This window comes from Equus asinus, chromosome 4, assembly GCF_041296235.1.
Source record: "Equus asinus isolate D_3611 breed Donkey chromosome 4, EquAss-T2T_v2, whole genome shotgun sequence".
Taxonomy (NCBI): Eukaryota; Metazoa; Chordata; class Mammalia; order Perissodactyla; family Equidae; genus Equus; species Equus asinus.
In genome coordinates, this window is record NC_091793.1 from 93327165 (window position 1) to 93343261 (window position 16097).

The 16097-nt window shown below is 39.6% G+C and overlaps 1 long non-coding RNA gene across 3 annotated transcripts in view; it reads right to left on the reverse strand.

Moving 5' to 3' along the window:
- LOC123285263 (uncharacterized) overlaps positions 1–16097 on the reverse strand; it is a 71359-nt gene that overhangs the window by 39659 nt on the left and 15603 nt on the right. The gene's annotated exons all lie outside the window — the stretch shown is intronic.

Sequence of the window (16097 nt, forward strand, 5' to 3'; positions counted from 1 at the left end):
TCCAATCAAAGGGCAGTTTCTTTTTAGTCTTCCCTGGCTTAAGTGGACAACCCCAGATTGTGGAAAGAGAGACAGTATTTAAAGAACTACACCATAGCTGCCAACTACAAGGGCACAAGGGTGGCAGGCAGTCAAAGTGGAGTAGGCTTTTCTAGGGAAAGGCCTGGAGATTAGCATGGGTCAAAATAACAGGAGGAAGCAATACAAAGTTTTGGGCATGGCATCTACAATATCAACTATAGATGGAGTGGTTTACAAGTCTTTGCATTAAAGCTGTAGGAAAAAGACGCTTATCAACCTCTTTAGCCAAATCAATACGTGGCAGTAACAACCATCATCCTAATACCACGCGTACAAATTGAAAAGTGGGAGCTGAAGAGAGATAAACACAATAGGGAGAAGATATTTTGAAGATTCAAAGGAGTTAATCATTGTGTGTGTATGTGTGTGCGTATGTGTGTGTGTGTGTGTGTCCCAGAAGAGTTGGAGCTAAGGCCTAAAGACATCTAACCTGAGGAATTAGACGACACTCCCCACCTTCCATCTAGTCGCATCATTTGATGTGCATAGAGCCCACAGACCTCCTGTAAAGAACATCAAGTGCAGGGCCAGCCTGGTGGCACCCCAGTTAAGTTTGTGTGCTTTGCTTCGATAGCCTGGTGTTCACTGGTTCGAATCTTGGGCACAGACCTACACACCATTTCTCAAGCCATGCTGTGGCAGGCGTCCCATATATAAAGTAGAGGAAGATGAGCATAGATGTTCTCTCAGGGCCTATCTTCCTTGGCAAAAAAAGAGGAAGATTGGCAGGGGATGTTAACTCGGGGCTAATCTTCCTCAAAAATAAATAAATAATTACGTCAATAAATAAAACAACATCAAGAGTCTGCACACCTGGAGGTCCAAACTCATAGACTTGCATGCCCATTTTAGAGAGAGGACCCAAGCTGGCTAAATTATGTGGACCTCTATGGAGCAGAGTCCTCAAGGAAAAAAATAATGGAGGGTGGTGAGAGGAGATGCCTGGCCACCACAGACAGACTCTGCAAAAGAATACAGGCATCTGGGAAAAGCAGTGGTTCCAGGCACTATATCAGCCTTTATCTGAATGACTTTACATGCACTAGAAATCCTTTTGTAAAGCAAATAATCATTGCATCAAGATTTTCACACTTTATTTTTAGCCTAGAAACACTGTCATCAAACAAAATCATACTGGAAACCAAATTATAAAGCAGAAAGAGACAGAGCTGCTCCAAAGGGAAGAGTGGTAAGCATCCTCCCCAGTTGGGGCTCATCTTACTTCCTACCAAGTCCCTGAGAAGCCCTGAAGGTTAGAGTTTGCAGACCGCTGGATAACTTCTGCAGCATTGCGAATCTGAATTTTTCGCTTAGAAAGCTGATCTTGCGGCACACATGATAAAAACAGAACTGAGATATTTTCATTGAACACTGCAAATAAGAGGTTAGGCTATCCTTTGGTTTCCAAGTCATGAGAGCAGAGTTCAGCACAGCTCCGAGAGCGGTCCTGGGGTTGATGTCTAATAGAGCTACTTTGGTCGGAAAACCAATTAATGTGTCTTGGTTCTGTGGGCAAGTCTACAGAGGTTGTGTAAATCACCGCCCTGGGCTCTTCTCTGTGTATTTATTTTCTTAAGGTCGAAAGAAGGTAGAGTCCAAAGTACCTTTATGCCTGAGCGTCAAAGTCAATCTGCCTGGAACCGGGTCCTGTGGCATAAACACTTTTACAGCTGAGTAGTTTGATTATTAGATTTAAAACCTTATATCACCAACCAACAGAAGGTCTCTATAAAATAGGAGGCATAGCAACAAAGGAAGACAACTGGGAATAGGAATACATGCAGGTGGCGCATCTGGTCCAGCAGATAGGCGAATCGAACTGGAGATGCCCATTTGGGATTATCCTGACACCCTGAACACCCCTGCTTCCCTTCACTCTGCCCTAGTATTTTTTAAATTCAATCGTTAGTCTACTTCTACCCACTTTCCCCACCTAAGGTTATTCTCTCCTCCCTACTCCAAACACTATTTTCTATTCTCAGGACTCCCAGCATGGAATCAAAATGTGTCCTATCTGGGCATGTCCAATAGTGAAAATATTTCCAGACCCTGGGACAAGCTGGAGCAATTTTTCTCGCTCACTTTTCTTAACCATACTCTCTCTGCTATACACCATTCAGGGTTGTACTTTCTTGAAAGTTGACAGTTAAAATATTTAACGATGGGAATAATACGGGCACCCATGGCCCTACTAGTACTTACCAAGTGAACGTCAGTCCATCATTTATGATATACACTACTACAGTCTTTGATATGAACACTTTGAATCCTGAATAAAACAACAAGTTCCCAGATTCAAGGAAATCGGGTAAAATGACAGTTTCTAATATATTTGTAGCTATGCCACAGTTAAAGACATCTAGGTGGATTTGTTCTCTTTTAAATAATTGTTATAGCAGATTATTTATTATAAGGATTCAATATATATTTAATTAGTACCTACTACTCTCTATTTTTAGCTCTCATATTATTCCCACATACCTCACCACACTTAAAAATACCTGTAAACATACACCAGATAAAATCCATATGATAAAATCAGAAATTAATTTTATTCCTAAAAGTCAAACATGTTACTCAAAAGGTTGACCAACTCCTGCCGATTGAGTGTCTCACTCAGGCACTTGATCTTTTCTAACAGAAGCTATACTAACATAAAATTTCTCTTTTGCATGTACCTGCTTCCATTTCTGGGACAAAGAATTATAATATAATCATGAAGAAAGGAAGCTTTAAGACATTTCCTTCCAGAATAAATCAAATCAGACTTAATTTAAAGGTAGGTACATTTTATTTTAAGGACTTTTTATGAGGGAAAAATAAGTCATTAATTTTGATAGTTTGTAGTCTAAGTAAATATACAAACAAGGCTCCCCATGTATTATTTACGTTTTGTGTGTGTGTTGAATTTAATTGTAGAATTAACCTTTTATAAAGTGTTTAAACCAGGAAATTATTTTAGCTAGCCAGAAAGACCAATGTTATGTTTTTCCTTTTGTCTAGTTATAGTCAATAACCAATTAGCTAAAGCTAGATTGTTCACATTCTGGATTATTCATGGAAAATCCCATTTTTAGCTTTGAAAAGTCCTTTTAAGCTAAAAAAATAAATTTCAATATAACTTTGAATGCTCTTTTTATAGTAAAGATGAATAAAAAGAGGTCAGTTTCTTCAGACTGATCTCCCCTCAGTAAGATAGATTAACTCAGGTTTGGAAACGTGATATTAGTGGTTCGCCTAAGGCTCCTGGGAGAAAGGGACTACATCTTACATGACATTGATTTAGAAAGCAGAATGCCAACTTCTTAATTTACCACCATAGGATATTCCCTCTGGAAATGGTCACCAGGAGACGAAGTCACAAATCAGAAAGATGTTAATGACCCTAGAACTAGGGGGAAAACAGTCCTGGTTAGCTTAATGTATGGAAATTAATCTAAAGTATGGAAACTAATCTAAAGCAGTGATTCTTAAGCTTTAGCTTGCATCAGAATCACCTAGAGGGCTTGTTAAAACAGATTGCTGGACCCCACTGCTAGCGTTTCCAAATCCTTGCGTGTGTAATAAGACCTAAAAATTTGCATTTTTACAACTTCCCAGGTGATGATGACACTGCTGGTCCCAGGCGCATAGTCAAGGGAACCAATGAATCATCCTTGCCCACTGATGGATATATTTGTCTGTATAACTAGTATTGGTGTTTAGAGCTAAAGTCCATCCTCCCCTGAACAATGGTGGATTCACAAATTTTTACTCTCCAGGCGAGGAATTCTTTATCAGTCAACTACGGGACAGCTATAGCTCACATTGTAATTCTCAAAAAGTTTATGTATACTACTTGTGCTTTAGATTAAAGCCTTCCCGATGAAATCGTTTGGAAGCGTGCTATTTTCTCTTTTAAAAGCAGGTTTACAATAGATGTCTTAAACGTACTACTTTAGAAGGTTGTTAATCCTATACACCGAACAATGATTTTTGTTAGTTTCTGCTTCAGTCTTCAACATTTGACAAATTTCAAGATCTGAAGATGCCACTTGGATCAGTATGCGTTACATTGACCTAAAAGTAAAAAAAAAAAAAAAAAAATTGATCTATAGAAGCCTTGACCACAAGGTTTATTTTTTCACATAATAAGAAATCTGAATTGAAGCAGTCCAGAGCTGCTGCAGCTTTTCGAGCGTGCTGTCAATGACCTCGACTCTTGCTTCTTGCTCTGCCATCCCTTGTATGTTGGATTTAGTCCTCTTGCTTATTGCCTCATTGTAAAAAGATGCATGCTGCATCTTCAGTCTCGTGTCATTATTCTAAGCAGAAAGAACAACAAAGTCAGGAGGAAGGGAAAGTACCTATATCAGAAACTGAAAAGCTTACCATGAAATTCAATTTAAATTTCCTTGGCTGGCACTATGAAAAATGACCTCCCCTAGTTGTTCAGAAAGGTGAGACTTTTTAGCTGGATACATAACTGTCCCTCTCCCCATCAAACTGGTGCTCCATTAGGAAAGAGAAGGGGAAGAACTCATTTACCGATATGTGTTCCACTGCCATATTTGAATATCACATCCCCATCCAAGAGCTCAGCTCTCACTACAATAAAGGATGTCAGAACAGTCCTGGAAATCTTCAGCCTAGACGCAAGATCACCAGATCAGGTCATAAAGAAAGCAAGCAAACACTCTTTTCTTCTTTTGCGAGAACTGCAAATTCCACCAAATAATTAGCGTGAAATATCACTGTCACTAGCGATACCCAAAGTGCTAGAGATCTGTGAACACATTTATGAATAAGAGTATTCTCATCAAATATTCCTCTAGCAGCCCAAGGGCCCACGTTCCACAGGTAGGCAGGACTCTAGAAAGGATGTTTCAGTCATTTCCATTATATATTGCATGCTACGGCATTACACTGGCTAATAAAGGGTTACAAAATTAAATAAGACATCATCCCTGACCTCAAGGAACTAGAGACTAATTTGTGAATGATCAGAGTAGGAAGAAAGAGGCAATGACACACTGGATCTTGTTTCTTTTACATCCATTTCTTCTCCAGCTACACAGGGCAGCTGATCTCTGTATAAAGTAACCAAACGTAGTACGGTCGTGAATGAACAGAATTTCTGGTCTCTTCCAGATGGTAGTCCACACAACGTGTTAGTCCTTTCCTGTCACCTTCGTGAGGCCAGGGCTGCGCATCCCTCCTCTCTCTCTCCAACCCCCTACAGTTCTAGCCCTGCATCCTGAACACCATGGGTGTTCAATAAATGTTTGCTATATGTATAAATGGCTGATAATTCAAAGGCCACCTTGGGTGCAATGACTGCTGGCTGGTTATCGCTGAATGAGATATTCCCTACTGCAGTCCGTTCCAAAATAGGATTAGAAACAGCCTCCATGGGCACACCAGAGGACCATAGCCAAGAGAATCTTGGCCCTGACTTCAGCATTCAGCATCACTGGGACCTTGCCTTGGAAACCCGACAGAGAATCCACACCAAGAGTGGAGCCAAGCCATTGTCTGATGAGGCCCTCAAGGATGCAGGAGGAAGGAGTGCCAGGTTGGCTCAGCTGTTTGGATCCCTTCAAACCATCCCCTCCTTGATTTGTCAGGTTAATCACAGCTGCCTAAATCCTCCTAAAACTTGGAAATTCAAGAACTGTAGCACTGTTCCATTATCCCATTAGGGACACATCTTACTCCTATTTTTGTTACAGCAAGCAGATAGATGTGCCTATTCATCACCCTTAAAAAGTGCTAATCAAGGTCTGGACACTCATCTCAATTCCTTTCCTTACCTTGAGAGTGAGCATAAAACTGCAATTCCCAGCTATCACCGTGATCTAATTCCTTCAGGCTTCAGAGGGTTCAGTGGCTTGCCTCCTCCTAAATGAGGATAGAGGTCTTCTTAATTCTCTTTTCTGGACACTTTATATTCACCTAGGCACATATCTTGCAGCATTCCTGCAATTCATGCTGGCCTCAACATGTCTGTTTTGTGCCTAGGCAGACATTTGACATTCATGTTGGTGGCTCAGAATCTAAGCCCTTTCTACATTTGCTGCATTCCTATCTGAAGAGCTTGCTATCAAAGCTAAAAACACTAGGTACTTGCTTTCCTAGCATTATTTATAACTAGGCTCAAACTTGTAACCAATTAAAAAGAGATGCATCCACGCTGGACTGGACTCAGGATCTAAGGACTCAAGCAAGAAAGGATAAAGGGATCTCTCTCTCTCTGTCTCTCTCTCCCTCTCCCTCTTTCTGTCTCTCTCTTCCTATGCAGTGGCAGCAGGAAACAGTAGCTACAAGGTTGAAACCTTGACACAACAGTGGTGTCTGCGTTGGTTGTGTTAAAATCACTTTCCTAGTACAGAAGTGGTACACACGTCTGTATCTATGTCTTAGTGATGGCTGAAGACCACTTCTCATGCATTGTTTGGGATGTTGATTCTGGCAGCTTTGCCTCTGGCTTGGCACGGCAGCCCTCCCAAGGATTCTGTAATTTCTCCCCACATCTTTTTGATAAATTCTTTTTCTCCTTAATCACTCAAAGTTGATGTCTATTATTTGCAACTGAGAGCTCTAACTAATGCAATAAATTTCCTATAAAACTGACACTTTTCACCAAAATCTCCTCTCATAATAGTAATTGTTTTGGACCTCTATGAGCTAAGTCTAAATCTTTATTCAGGGTACAACTTTCAGGCACCCAGACAGGCACATTGAGAAGGTACAAATGAAGGCCAAGCTCATCCAGCTAGTAAATGCCAGACCTGAGACGTCGATCCAAGTTTTTTGACTCCAGATCAAGTACTCTTTTTTTATTCTGTTTTTCTCAGCACAAATAACCAAATCCCTCTTGCGTTGTCAAGCCAGCTTAAGTAAGTGCTGTATTTTACATTTTCTTGAAATAATTTTAATATTATATTAAAAGTATGATCTACACATCCTCACCCAACGAAAGCCTGGCATGTTGTTTCTCATTGTCACACAGTGTAGATCATCACTAATAACACAGTTTTGCAGACCACTCAAGGCAAAGCTTGCACTAAATCTATGAAACCTTTATCCTACTCACAGCTAATTGGCCACTCTGCAGTGTGCATATCTGTTCCCACCCATGGAGTTGTATTTTTGTCAAGAATCAGTTGTGTTAGTTCTGAAACCTGTTCATGAAAATTCTACTTGTTATTGCAATTCCAGAATTTAATAAAATATTCAGAAAAACCAATGAAATACTAATATAAAGGGAATTTATGGCTTTGAACAGATTCAATAGAGGCAAACGATGAGAAATTAGGAGGTTTATAAACATAAAACTGCAAAAAGTCATAGAAGTGTAGGAAGATTCTGTTCTCAGAATGCTTTCCAACTATATTTAAGTTCTCAATCTAATTTAAAGATATTGACACTGGAAATTGTGGCAGATGCATTGTGGAGATGGTTTATGTAAGACAGAAAAACAGACATTCCAATCAGCAGAACAGTACTTAAAAGAATGCCCTCACCTCATACCAAAAGATTGAAGGATGAGTATGCATATGCATGTTTTAAAGTCTATTTGCCATGAATTGTGTAAGTTATCATGCATCCTCTTTTATGACTCTCCACTTTCAGCTGACTTTGTTGATTAACTGACCACCTCCTGGGTCTGTTCACATCAGACAGGAGGCCAGTACTGTAATTCTATTGATGGTCACTCCTGGCAGAAAAACTCACATATTCTGGGCAATGTAGTTATGGGACAGGCTTGATTATCTGTGGTCTGTGTCAGCATGCTGTTGAACTAGAGTTTTAGATCATTTCTGCTGTATAAGCCAGCTTCCATGACGTAGACTGTTCCTCCTGTTCATAAAACAGAGAACTGGGTATTTAGTGCTTGCAGTAGAATTCCCAGAGACTTAGCTCTCCTAAAAAATTCATTTATGTTTTGTCTTATGCAAGAAGTTAGTCCTGAGAAAACACTAAGAGATGTGAAGTTTTACATCCAAATCAGTCCAAATGTGCCAGGTTATAATCTAGAATTTAAGAGTGGCAACTTTTATGATCTTCTATAGATGATGGTGGAGAGTGGATAGTAACATGCCCAATTTCCCTGCTAGTGACCATTGGTCATACAAATGTATGACAATTCAGATTCTTCCTCCAACATAATAATGCATCCATTCTTTCATATTCAGAAGTTATTAATTGAGCACTTACTGTTACGGATTGAATGTTATGTCCCCTCCAAATTCATATGTTGAAGCCCTAATCCCCAAAATGATGGTATTCGGAGGTGGGGTCTTTGGGAGGTAATTAAGTTTAAATGATGTCATGAGGGTAGAGCCCCATGATGACATTAGTGCCTTTATAAGAAGAGGAAGAAACATGAGATCCCCTCCTCACTCTCTCACACTCACTTTCTCTCTTGCTCTCTCTCTCTCTCTCCATGAGCACACACCAAGGAAAGGCCATGTGAGCACAGAGTGAGAAGGTGACTGTCATCAAGCCAGGAAACGAGACCTCACCAGACACTGAATCTGCTGGCACTTGATCTTGGACTTCCCAGCCTCCAGAACTATGAGAAATAAATTTATGTTGTTTAAGCCTCTCAGTCTATGGTATTTTGTTATAACAGCCCAAGAAGATTAAGACACCTACTACGTACCAAAACCTATTCTAAATACTGCATTTACAAGGGTGAACAAAACAAAGTTTTGCTCTCTTGGAAGTTAGATTCTAGTGGAATCACTTCTCCTCCCCACCAGTCTGCAAGCTCCTGGTATGGAACAAATTTTACCTAAATCCTCTTTGTATTTCTAGCACTTAGCACAGTGTCTGGCACAAAGCAAATGCTTAGTGAGTTGAATTAAATAATATTGAATCAAATAAAATGCAATTGCCTGAGAGTAAGATCTCACCAAACTTGGTAGTTACTTTCCTATCATACTAAAGGTTTGGACTTCTCTCTATTTCTCCAAAATTAATTTGAGTGATATAACGACCTTGTTTGAACTATGCCTCAACTGCACATAGACAACCTTATTTCCCAAGGAGGATTTTTTTTTTTTTTTTTGGCAAAAACAGACTTCTCTTCCGAAAACTGAATTTAAAAAAATTACATCAGGACTTCCAAAACAATTTTTAAATATGACAAGTTTACATACAGGAAACTTAGATCCTGAGAGCGGGTTCCAAAGTAAGCAATACAGGCAGTCAAAAACCAAGATATATAACAACAAGAGAATTTCATCCAATCCCAGGATAAAAGGAATAAGTGTTACATCCCTAAAACTGTGTGTAGACATTCTGAATGTGTGTCCGTGCATCAGCACTAGTCGTTTTATCTTCTCCCTACACTATTGGAACTTAATATTTCAAAATGTTTTAACACAGAAATTTTAATTCAGCAGATATTTGAAGGCATCGTTTGTGCCAGGCATTGTGCTAAAGACTCCAAATGGCTTTAGGATACAGCATCATCCAATTTTCACGCTGATTTCTTCCCTGAAGAAACAGAAACAGATAGATGTTCTCCCTTAAATCTGCTTCCACAGACTAGACTTTTCACTGTCTGTGAGAAGAAAGCTGCCATATAATTCTCAGGACTTGTCTCCCTATCAATCCTAAAAGGAAATTATTATCTTTAAACAGTAGAAGAAAGGTACCTTGCCTCCATGAAATCTGATAGTCTGTTCTGGGGATGTTGTTTTCTGGAGCTGGCAACTGCAATTTGCTTGTATTGACAGTTTCTGAAGAAACCATACCTGGTGAGGCCAAAGAGCAGAAGAAAGTTCTGGTCTACCACACCCTTCCTGCCCTTTCTGGACTCCAGGGCAACTCACCTGGAGGAATGAAGACAACCTTCTCCACATTCCTGGGAGCTCACATAAAGCACTCATCGATGCTTTAGTAAGTAAAGCAAACTGGAATTTTAACAATATTATTAGTGCTATTATTCCTTTTTTTTTTTAAGGTAGGCTTTTTGATGAGGAAGATTGGCCCTGAGCTAACATCTGTTACCAATCTTCCTCCTTTTTTTTCTCCTCAAAGCTCCAATACATAGTTGCATGTCCTAGTTGTAAGTCATTCTAGCTCTTCCATGTGGGGTGCTGCCACAGCATGGCTTGATGATCGGTGTGTAGGTCTGCACCCAGGATCTGAACCAGCAAACCCCAGGCCACCAAAGCAGAGCATGAGAACTCAACTACTTGGCCACAGGCCTACCCCTGGTGATACTATTGTTAATGCTGGTCTCAAAAACAAAGCAGTAGACCCAGGGACCAGGAGGGAGAGGGAGGGTGCTGAAACTGTCAGGAGGTGACACAACATCAAACATTCAACTGACAAACTGTAGTCTATGATAAATCATCTAGATCTTCCAAAGATGTAAAAATAAAATACACTGATCTTCAGAAATGTCTCCTTCAAACAGAGATTCATGTAGCCCTGGCAGCAGTAAAGCCTAATGGTCTGGGGGAAGATTGAGGTGGAGTGGAGTCGATTTTAAGTTTCTTTAATTGATGTAATAATCATCAAGAGGATAAATAGAGAAAAGTGAAACAATATATTTATCAGAAAAACTGAGAATACGGGATCTCAGAATAAACTCTGAGACATAGATGTCTGTTTCCCTGAGCCTTTAGATGGCTCATCCAGTTTGTGCCTTTCAGAAACAAAACACCAAAAAGTGAAAATTATTCACGCCCTCCGGACGATTGCCAGCCCATCTCTAAAGTCCCTCACTTTGGGAAGCTAAGCATATGGACAAAGAGAAAGCAAACGGTGTTTGGTTAAATGCTTCTTCAAAAAAATTGAAGGTGGTTTTCCCATTGTGCTCTTTTTCCTCCCTCTAGGCACAGCTTCTCCTGGATGGAGCTATGTTATACAACTGCACTTGCAGTGAGCCGATAATCGGCTGGCCCCAAAGGAGTTCTTGGCATACCAGGAGAATATGTTACTAGATGGGCCCCAAAAGAGGAGCATCTGGTTGCCCTAAGTGTAATGCTTGCGGCAGAGAAATCACCATAAATAGCTTTAACAGAGACCAAATGTGTCCGCTTCAATCCAGTTTTTTATCACCCACCAAGGGAATTTATCGGGGTGAAGGGAGAGGGGGAGTGAAGTCATTTTAGCAGGGCATGGTTCATAACTCTTTTATTAGGACCAACAGGTCAGAATCTTTAATAGCTGTGAGACGGAAAGTTAAAGTCCTTGTTTTCCAGGCACATTTAAGGAATGAAAACAGAGAAAATGGAGAAAGAAGAAAACTAGTCCTTCCAAAGGCTAGGGGAAGAGGAGCAATTGTATTTAAAAGGTGATTTGGAGAATTAGAGAAGGTTATATGTGCTTTTTTGGCTTAATTGAAATGTGCTTTGGTCGGGGAAAAAATCATAACTAAAATTTCCCTAGGTGTACAATATTCTGATCCTGGTGAATTCGGGATTTTCTTACCCTGTCTCCAAAGAAATGAATTGAGAATTCTAGTCTTAGGAGAATTATCAAGTACTAAAAGTGAAATAGCAAGCTTATTCATAGGAGGAATATAACCATCAAACACACTGGTTTGCTGCAAATTAACAGAAAACACAAAAAAAGTAGGTAATTGAAGTACATGTCTGCTCACAAAGTGCACGCATACTTAAGAAATATTGATTTTACTACTCAGCCATAAAAAAAGACAAAACTGTCCCATTTGCAACAACATGGATGGTCCTTGAGGGTTTTATGTTAAGTGAAATAAGCCAGAGAAAGACGAACACCATATGATTTCACTCACATGTGGAAGATAAACAAACACATGGACAAATGGAACAGATTAGTGGTTACCAGAGGGGAGGGAGTTGGGGAGTGTATGAAAGGGGTAAAGGGGCAAATATGTATGGTGATGGATAAAAATTAGACTATTGGGGGTGAGCATGACGCAGTCTACACAGAAACTGATAAATGATAATGTACACCTGAAATTTCACAATGTTATAAACCATTATGACCTCAATAAATTTTTTAAACAATTATTTATTTTATTTGCATGGTAATATGCAGACTTGTGGCATGGATAAAGCACACTTTAGTATATTGTAAAAGGTACATCTCACTCTATTTCTGAGGAGGTCAGAGGAACACCATACATAAAAATCAGTGGATTGAATTCTGGTGAAATACAATCTCAAAGGGAAATTCAGGCATCCCGTGGGGAACCTACAGGATCAACTAAATTGCTGGCATTTGTCCTTGTCAGGATGGCAGAAAACACCAATATGCTGCTCCTGTTAGAGACTGCCCAGTGTCCTAACACCAGTAGAATCTTCTTGCTTTGGAAAATTATTCTGAACTTGGACAAGAAATTCGACCACAGAGACCACTGCACTCCCCTCTCTACCTCCTTAGGTGATTGTTTTAACTGCTCTGAATCCACTCTCCAAAGAAGTCCTTACTTGTTAGATGTCTTTTGGACCAAGTTGTATGTACTTCAACCTAAATAATGTTGGCTAAGTGGAATAATAAAAAATAAACAAGGCCTGGCATATGGGTAAAACTGAGGCTTCTATCTTATTCTGTCTTCCAAACTATTCCTTTCAGATCTAATTGTGTGCAGCAAATTAAATCAGAAATGCTGCAATCCCACCATTCTTATAATGAAAGAGCTACCTGCCATCTTCAACAGCACGTTACAGCATGCAAACAACCCGAACCTTACTGCAGATGATTGATTGAGACACTGAAGGCATCAAAATCCTATAATTGAGCTGTCTGAACAATATCAAACACTCACAAAGATGTGGTGAGGAAAGACCTCAGACCTATCTCATCCCAAATAAACCCTGTTCAATTGGGATCACCAGCCTCCTTACCTTTTTCTCACCCTGTAACCCATGACATCAACCACTATGAAGTCTTATCTTTCCCTTGCCCAAGCAGAATTGTTTGACTTAACAAAGGGCCAATACCTTGACCAGTACACTGTATACGCTCTTTATATTTTCTATTGTTGAACACATGCCTCCAACATCTTTTGACTCTGGAAGCTGCCTTTGGTCTCTGCGCCAAACCTGCATTTGTTGAATAACAATTACCAAACCCGCGTTTGTTGAATAACAACTCAGCAAGGCTCTCTGACCTCTACCACATCTGACATTTTTCCCTCTGGGTCATCTTGCTGTCCTTCATCGCAGATGTCGACTATAATTCATCCCTTTTGCTAAAGCCACAGAAAGACAGTTCTCTCGAAAGCCGATGCCAGCACCCTGAGCTGATTGCGGTTGTATAAACTGCTGCCCAGCATCTACCTCCTTCCTCCCCTCCTCCTCTCCGAGCTGCCAGTCAAGAGCAGGAGCTCTTTTAGCGCCTGCATGTTTCTACTTATAATAAAGTAATTACAGTGAATGCTGCTTTTGTTAAAGTGAAGCCAATCTTAGCCCCACAGTTCCAACTTGGCTTTGACGACATGTCTTCATCTAAGAATGACAGTCTCTGAAGGGGGTTCTTATCACCTTGGAAGGGGCATATGGAAGGGGCACACTGGGGGTGACAGAAGTGTTCTATAACTTTGTTAGGGTGGTGGTTACCCGAATATATATGTTTGTCAATGAATTCTACTTAAAATGATGCATTTTATTGCATAAAAAGTATACTTCAAAAAGGTGATTGTAAAAAAATACCTATAGATAGATACATAGATATAGATGATAGATAGTTGGATGATGGATAGATGATAGATAGATAGATTGATAGACAGATAGACAGACAGACAGATAGACAGATAGATAAATAAAATGAAGCATCAGCTGACTACAAAACCAAACTTGCCCAAGTGACAAATCGTTCTCAATTTTCTAATTTTATACCCAGGATCAAATTCCCTAAACTAAATATAATTTGGAGTTTTTATTTCAGTCATAAATTGTGAATGCAAAATTCTAAAAGGCCAGCATGTCCTCTAAGCCCTGACCAGTGTTTGGTCAGACAGCATGAGTTATTACCTTGACGCACTATAGGAAAAGCAAGCAACCTAATTTCCCCTATGTAGACATGCCGGAGGCAAGAAACTTGATTTCAACAGAGAATTTCCAGGAATCAGTATCCTCCACAATTCTCACTTCCCACAGCTAGGGAGGGATTCCAAACTTACAGGCAGGAAGTTAAAAGACATGTGAAGAAAATTCTCAAATATAATGTTTATAGAGCAAAATAACATTTGTTTTCTTCATCGTGAAAGGATATCTTGACGATGCGAGCCAACCTCAGCTGCTGCTTATAAATCAAAATAACCCTTTCATTTTTACCTAACAAAAAAGAGACAGGGGAGAGAACAATGTTATGAGGTGGCATTCTCACCTCGTAGGAATACTAAAAGGAATGCCATTGGTGAGAAAATGTGCAAGGTATATACATCCCATGGTTAGAAGTAACAGGGCGCACAATTAAGTACAATGTTGGGAAGGAATGATTCTTCTGTGACAAGGTTGAATTGTTCAATATCAGTCCTGGGAAGAACTAATATGAACAAAGCAAAAATAAAGAAGATCTGGAATGGGGTACAGTTTCTGAATATCAGATATTACAGAGTGAAGGAAAAATACCATAAGATATTCTATGTATGATCAATCCTTAATTATCCAACTTTGTCAAGTGATATACAGCAATGCACATAAATTCCAAGATACTAGTTAATTTTTTAAAAAATTGTATTTAGTTTTAGAGGACAGTGACACACAGGGACTCCTACACACGCACACACACACACATTTGCACGCCCCTGGTCTGCACATTCTTCATACTCCATTGTATTGTTCACACTATGGATTCCAGCTGAAGGAGGGAGTCGAAAGAAACCAGGCAACAAAAGATGTGCATACATGTTTCGTGAGAATTTTCGCCGTGTTCTTAGGACAGACGTTGACAAATGACTTTAAAGTAGCTCAGAGAGAGAGACATCATTCCTTGAAAACGATGCCCCCTTGCTCATACTAGCTGAGATATTATAACATTTATTTTGATTTAGCTAGCTGGCAGCTTCCCAGCCGTAAATGAGGAAGCATTTCTAAATCAGTTGCACTAAGTCTTCATCAAGGCATTTCTTGACCGTTCAAGGGACTGCTGCCTAACCAGGGAAGTCGAGAGAATCAATCTAATCAACTACTCTACATCCTTTCAAAGGTTTTTTAAAAAGCACTTCTGAATGTTAGCACTTAAAGTAGCCCAAACATTTGGAAATATACACCTATCTTCCTAGAGATACTTAACTGCCTAATTGATATGCCCATAGTATAAGTGCCTAAGTACTAATATGAGCCAGGCATGGTACAAAGCATTCTGCATACATCAACTCCCACCAACTCCACGAGGTAGGTATTGTTATATGCTCATATAGCAGACAAAGGAACTGTGGTTTATAGAGGATAAGCAATGGGCACAAATTCACAGGACTAATAAGGGAGGGAGGCAGGATTCAAACTCAGGTCTGCCTGGAACCTGAGTTCATGCAACTGCAGAGAACAAAACTGCCTCTTGGTGCTCAATGGGATACCCATCTATTTAGTACATTAAGAACACCCAAAGCTGAAACCTCATATGCATGGAGAAGAAATATTGTATACTGCATTTTTTTCATTACAGAATCTGGTGAGTCAAGGTGATTGAGAACACAGACTACGTAGCCAGATCACTTGGTTTCAAATTCCACCTCTGTCACCTGCTAGCTGTGTGAACTTGGGCAAGTTACTTAACCTCTCTGTGCTTCCATTTCTTCATCTGTAAAATGAGGATAAAATAATACCACAACACATAAGATTTTTTATAAGCGTTACATTTTTGTGTGATACGTATTGTGAGAATTTCTTTCAAAAGGAAATTTTCTTTTTTTCTTTTTTTAGCAGTCTGTCCCAATCCTACTTTTCTTTGTTTTTTTTTTTCTTAATTTTCTTTTCTTTAAATTCTTTTATTGAGATCATGTTGGCTTATAACATTGTATGAACTTCAGGTGTACATTACTGTATATCAGTTTCTGTATAGACCGCATCATGTTCACCACCAAG